Genomic DNA, 7,033 nt, shown 5'->3' with positions numbered 1-7,033 from the left:
GTGGTTCCAAACGTGAGTTCTCCCTGACATTTTGGTTATCTGTATTTTGGTTCTCAGTATTGTATGCTTGGATTTCTGCCTCAGTTGTCTATTAAATCTGCAAGACTCAACTATGCCTCCTGATCTCTGCCTTTGGGTCCTCGAAAAACTTCCACCCAACCATGACAGTTTGTATTTACAGATTATTTCTGTATTTTTAAAATACAATTTCTTTTACAATAAGAGACTGTGATTTTACATGAACATGAACACACATCATTGCAAGCCATAGCTGCCCTGGAGTTTACTGGCAGAAGTGAAGCTGCTGTGCACAGGCCCCACCGGGCCCTTTGACCACCATCAGTTCACTTCACATGGAGGCGGGGCTTGAAGCCACAACCCTCCCGTTGCAGGGGAAACTCCTCCATCAGACACCACTGTTGCCCAACCAAGCAAGAGCAAGAAAAAAGCTGGAGAGAGTGCCTCCACTTTTGATAAAATTTTTATAAATAGGGGCCCGTTCTTTGCCATCGACAAAGTTGCTTCACCTTTTAGCAGAGATTTTTATCCTAGGCTTTTTCCCCTCCATTGGACCTAGTCAGTATAATGTTTTATATATACAATGGAGGAATGCTTAGGTACTGAAAATGAACAAGAGTTATTGACATATCCTTCTACTTAACAATAATATTCTAGGCTATTATTGGTTATGAACCCATTAAGAGTACGTAACATGAGGCAGTTTATAATTGCTCTTGTTGAAATTCTCGGAGACATTGAAGAGGTTGGCTTCATTCCCTCTGTACAAAATTAAAGAGGCCAGCATGTGTGTAAACAAATATTTTTAAGAAATTAAAACATGCAATCAAACAACAAAAGCTGTTTGTTTGTGTGTGTGTGTGTGATGTGCACTAGAAAGTAGAGCTAACAAATGAATTTAGAGTTCACCATTACTCTCAAATGTGACTAGGGCAAGTTAGGCCTATATAAAATCCTACACAGACTTATAAATACTATTTATTAAATTATATATTAAATCTAGACCTACACATCTTTCGTCTGCACTCTGTCCATGTTTTTCTTGATCAGATTGCCAAAAACAGGAGGACGAATCCCTTGGACAACAGAGGTAGGGTGACACAGGGTTCCTGAACTCAGGCAGGAGCATTAGGGGATCAGTACGAGAACATTGTTAGAGAAAGCTCTATAACCGGTATGAGGCAGCCAGCCATGCCCACCTCTAGCTAGAAACCACATTTTCTAGCATTCTGCTTTGAAGCAGAATGGCGGAAATAGTGAATAGGTCCATCGGGGGAGTGAGGGCTGAACGTGGTGGAGAGTGGCGGTGGCTTACCCTGAGGAGGACAGCAGAGAGAGCAGGCCATGGGTGGCTTCTACAGCCTAACCACTGCTGAGGTCACGTAGGCAAAGAAACATGGTTTCAGAGCTTTAGCTCAGCCCCTTCACATTTTAGCAGCAAACCGACCCAGTGTGTAGCTGCCTGTGACTGCCGCAGCTCTTGCTTAACATCTCAATGTGAAGACATTTTCTCATATACACCCACTCACCATAAAGCACTTATTTCTATATATATATGCCCCCCACTCACACAGCAGATCAGGAAATAATAAAGTCTGTGTAAGTCTCATAAATTACTAATAAATGATATTTCACTAAAGTGTATTGAGTTCATGGTGGTTTGAAAGGCTCCTTTCTTTTAAAAGAAGGGATTATTTATTCTCTAAATCTATTTGTATTTACCTGTTTATGCATTTAGCAGACACTTTTATCAAAAGCGAATTACAAAGTAGGCATTAACGTGAAGGGTCTTACCCAAGGGGCCCAAACTGGCAGCGGGAATTCAAATCCAGGCCTCCTGTATGCAAGTCAGGTTACTTACCAGTTGAGCTAGCCAGCACACTATGTAAAGCACTTCATTGCTTTTCAAACCATTCAGATTACTTAGAACAATTGCTCATCCTTCTATCATCTAACCCAGGCAGAGTTTTGACAAGATATCTTTGTGCAAATCATCATTCAAAAGCTAGCTGCAATAGAAAAAAAAAAACAGATCTATTATATATATATATATATATAAAAAATAAATACTGTATCCCTTTATTAAAATGGCACCGATACTGTATGATGGTGATGGTGACTTAATATTAGACAGGATACATTTCTGCAGGTAATTGAACTATTTTACCCATATGCTCTACTTAATACTCATATTTGTGGTCAAAAGCAAAGTGTTCATACTTCTCAGTAACCACTGTGGGAAGAGGTGTCATACAAACTCTCACAGGTTTTTATTTTCACTTCTATGTCACATTTTAAACTACTGAATGTTTAAAAAGTCGTTTTGTAAACTTTTAACATTTGTTAAGAGTAAAAATACATAAAGGAATCCTCATAAAACCCCACTCAAGTTCCTATAGTATGAGAAAGGTGCAATTTTACCTCTTAAATAGAAATGAAGATTAGCAATGTAATACTTTAGATCCTGGTGGAAGCTTTATCAGAAGTTATCCTGTCCAGAAAAAGCTGGGCCCCCAAATTAAAAATGGCTGAACTAAAATTGAATTTCCCTTTAGGATTAATAAAGTATTATTGAATTAAAGCTCCTCTCAGAGTAAAAACAAAAGTAAAACCTCCCCCTCCCCCATGTATTTTGGTGTGGGGTAAAGATTTGCTGTAAAACAGCATTGCATATATAGTGATATAACAAAATATTTGTAAATTATGAAGCAGAACCCGACAGCTATAGCACAGTTACATCTAGTGTATAATCTACCGGTTGGCACTAGCACCTGGTCAGGTTGTGTGGAGTGCAGGACCGCTGGAGCTAATTTTCAAAAGGGGGTGCTTTGAACATTTCGACAAATGACCTATGAGCTATAGGCTTATTTAAAATACAATAAAAATGGATAAGTAAATAGAATGAGATTCATGACTTTGTCATATACACTTCAGTGCATGCAACCTAGGTATTTACAGTGGTGTCAAAAGTACACACATTTGTTACTTAAGTAGAAGTATAGATACTGCAGTTTAAAAACACTCTGGTAAAAGCTGAACTATCAACTTGACCTCTTTACTCAAGTAAAAGTGAAAAAGTATGTGCTCCAAAACCTACTTAAAGTATAAACGTATAAATTAACCTTTAAAAAAAAAAAAACAGCCAGATGCCACTATATGAAATGAAAGTTCAACTTTTCGACTATTTTGAAAAATTCTCTGAGATAGGGCCAAAGATGAGGGAGGTCTTGTTGTCCTCCGTCTCCATCTCCGATACGCTCTCGCCTGTGTCCGACCTTTTAGGTATTTCAACATCTTTTTCTGAATCCTACATTGTAGCATGGCATAGACAATTCATGTTTGCAGTTTGAAGAATGCTTCTGATGATTTCCTGTAGCTAACCAATGAGTGTTTGTGCCATCCACATCTAGTTTTTCTTAGATGGGGATGGCACCAATGATCTGCATTGGATGAAACATATGTCATGAAATAATTATTTATAAACATTAAACCGAAGCTAAGAGTAACAAGTAATGTTTGTTTTAAAAATGTATGGAATAGAAAGTACAGATACCTGTGTGAAAATGTAATGAGTAGAAGTCAGAAGTAGGAAGAAAAATAAGTAATGGAGTAAAGTATAGATACCTAAAAAGTGTACTTAAGTACAGTAACAAAGTATTTGTACTAGTTTCAGGTGTCCGTGTATTGAGGTGTGCTCTTGGGTGGTGGAGATCAAGTCTCTCATGAGCGGACAAATTATATTTGCTATTAATTTGAGCAGGTAAATAAGATTATCTGCTGATGGAATGGGTAGTTTTACTCTTAAAATAAGATAATTAGATAATATAAACTTGAAATAAGACAGTAATAATAGTTTTCTCTTATTTCAAATGTAAATCGTCTTGTTCCATTGGCAAAGTGTCTCACTTACCTCCTCAATTCAAGAAAAAATGCACTTATTTTAAGAAAAAGTAACTTATTGAGATTTCCACTTTTTTGCAGTGCATGTGCCATATTTACTCCTCATTTCTGTCATTAGACTATGTCAAATTAATAGTCTGCTGTTGCGAGCGGGAAAATAATTTTCTAAAATATTCATAAGAAATTTATAAATTGTGCAAAGTATTTTATTCAATAAATTCTTTTAAAATCTCCCTCTCACCACTGGGGGGTGCTACAGCACCCCCAGCACCCCCACTTCCCGCGGTCATGGTGAAGTGTGTAATTGAGAACTATTTAAATGTACACTAAACAATAAATATTGTCTGTGCAAATAGCTTATAAAACTGTACTAAAGCTACAAAACAGCACCATACTTAGCTGCATTACATCAAACATTCTTGATATCTCCCAATTCTTTGACCCTGAATACTGAGGGCTTGCAATAAAAATAAAATGCTACAAAAACTTGGTAGCACTTTTGAAAACTACAAAATGTGAAAAGAAATGTCTTATTAAAAAAATATTTGTATGCTTGAGTTACTTGTTTTACTCTTATCATGATTTACTCCTTAACTGGTTACCTCCTGTATTTGACTAATATAATGCAGATCACACAGGTCCGACTGCTCTCCAAACACTTTTTGGGGATTAGGGTGCCTGGAAGACACCGCTGCGCGTATGTTCCATGGCGCTTACATTTTTAATGGAACCTCGGGGTTAGCCTCACTGAAGTGATGAAATTTTGTGTTATATCCAATCAATGCATTACTTTCTCACTACCGTAATTCTCAGAGGCTCAAGCCTCAATGGGGGTTTCAGGCACATTTTGGTGCACATTTAATGCAGTTTAATGGCTACATTTATGACGTTTAACAATGCATATTTGACCAATTATTTTACAACGTTTTTTTTTACCCTCCATAGTATTTAAGGAGAAATTACCACTGGTGCCTGAGTAGGCATTGTCACATTCTTGTTGGGTGCTAAGCAGTGCCTAGGCCTTCTGTACCTGTGGGGTCTTCCTTTGGTGGTTGTGCGCCACTGGGCCTCAGACCACTTGGCTCTCTTCCAGGTCTGCTTGGGAGTGACCAACTGCTGTCGCTGCAGTCTTGTGGAGCATCAGCACCATAGCCTCTGGGGTCAGACCCTTCTGGATCAGGCCCCTGTCGGGTGGCAGATGACATCATACACACTCTGCTTTGTTTGAAAAAAAACATAAAAATAAAAAATATATCCATGGATGTCTGGGGGACAGTGATTCGCCTACATGTTATGAACATGTTACTTGGATATAACAACGGAATATCTTCAGAACAGCTCCAAATGGCACAAAACTAATATGGATGAGTAGAACATGATGTAAAACGTAAAATCAAGGGGCCAATGTAAAAAAAAAACAAAAACGGTGTGCCCCTTTAATAACTGGGTGTTTAAGAGGCCCTTTTCACTTTTTGATGGCTGCTGAGGATGTACTGCTATCATTTGATGCAGGTTTGCCAGAGCATAAATATATCTAAACCATACAGGACAGGAGGTCCTGAGGAGGGTTGGGAACTACTGGTCTATGGGATACTCATTCTTCTTGTGGCTTAGTGTGTTTTTTCCCCCTGTTTTTAATCCCTCTTGTTTCGTGATGTGCAGAAGCAGACTTCTAGGAGCCACTGCATATTTCCTGTGTTGTTTTTCTTTGTGAGATTTTTCCTGCTCTCTCTCTTCTCCACATCTTTTCTCTCTTTGTGTATCTCTTTTTATCTCCCCTTAAGTTGTATCCCTGCTCTCATTCTCAATGTTTTTTTCTAACAACAAGCATAGTTTGCTAGCTGCTTTTGAAGTTTTTTTTTTTTCTTTTTCACCCTGCTTGTAGTGACTATATTTTCAGCCGCCTCTTATTTTTGCAAGTTGTAGCACCAGCTCTGACAACATGTTTTTTGTTATTTATGAACAAATAAACTGTTTAGATCGCAGCAGTCATATCTCTTGTCAGCCAGGAAGTAACCTCACTCTAACAATCTTCCAGTTAAAACACATACAACGGCAAATTTTTCTACCCATCCTACTAGTACAATATGACCTGCCTCTCCTCAACTGGAGAAATAATTTGAAGAATCTGCACTTCTTTCAAAACAGTTTAGGGGAAATTAATTATCTTGGTTCTTTCCTGTTCTTTTCCTGGCAATTTGTCTCAAATGATTGTTTGGGACTCCAGTATTTCTGCTAGGTTTCTACCTTTTCCCTTACTGTTTTTGTTTCTAACAGTGTTTTTTTTTTTTTAGTATGATTACCAGTTTCAAGTTGGGCAGGATTTGCATGAGTGATGTTTGGCTAGTAACTCATTGTTGCTCACTATTATCCCTTGATCATGTATTTACTTATTTTATTAGAGCCTCATCTTCAAAATTTTATCTCCCAAAGTACAATGATATGTATTTTGGGGGAAGACCCTGATGAACGGAATCTGCAGAAACACATTTTGGATTGTTTTTGACTAATTTCAGGAAGTAAACATAACCCTTTGTTTCAATTTTATTACCCAGTAGAAAAACTTTTGGGGGGTTCATGCATCTGTTACTTTGTACTCATGAGCTCCAGAAATACAATACCACCACTCTTTTCACTGGTAGTTGTAGCAGGCTCATTAGTTCACTAATGGACAACACATCGTCTTTGATCAGCTTGTCTTTAAACTGTGCTGGTTTAAGGATACAAATTAATCTTTGGAGGATAACTCTTGAGGTTATCAGATCTGCTTGTATATTTTTAGGAAGTTTTTCACCGCTGTCTTATTGAAACTCTTTATTCAATTCCATTATTGTTATTAATGATCCGTGAGTCTGTTACATCATATTACCTGCCTGTTGTCTGTCAGAACTAATGTTTTCCCAAGTATTTTATCTAATTAGGAAATTTCCTCTATCGGGTTATGCAGTAAAGCAATCATCTTCATTATGCATGTGACAAAGATTTGGGAATACAATGAGAACAGTGTCCTTGATCCAAGAACAAAGTTTAATGGAGCCTAGGCAGAAGTTCAACTGAAGAAACTCATTTCTTTCCTTTATTTACCTACGACATAGGCAATCAGCTTTGGACCACA

Source organism: Cyprinodon variegatus, unplaced genomic scaffold (genome assembly GCF_000732505.1).
Source record: "Cyprinodon variegatus isolate N-32 unplaced genomic scaffold, C_variegatus-1.0 Scaffold150, whole genome shotgun sequence".
NCBI classification, from domain to species: Eukaryota; Metazoa; Chordata; class Actinopteri; order Cyprinodontiformes; family Cyprinodontidae; genus Cyprinodon; species Cyprinodon variegatus.
This window is presented reverse-complemented; position numbering follows the sequence as displayed.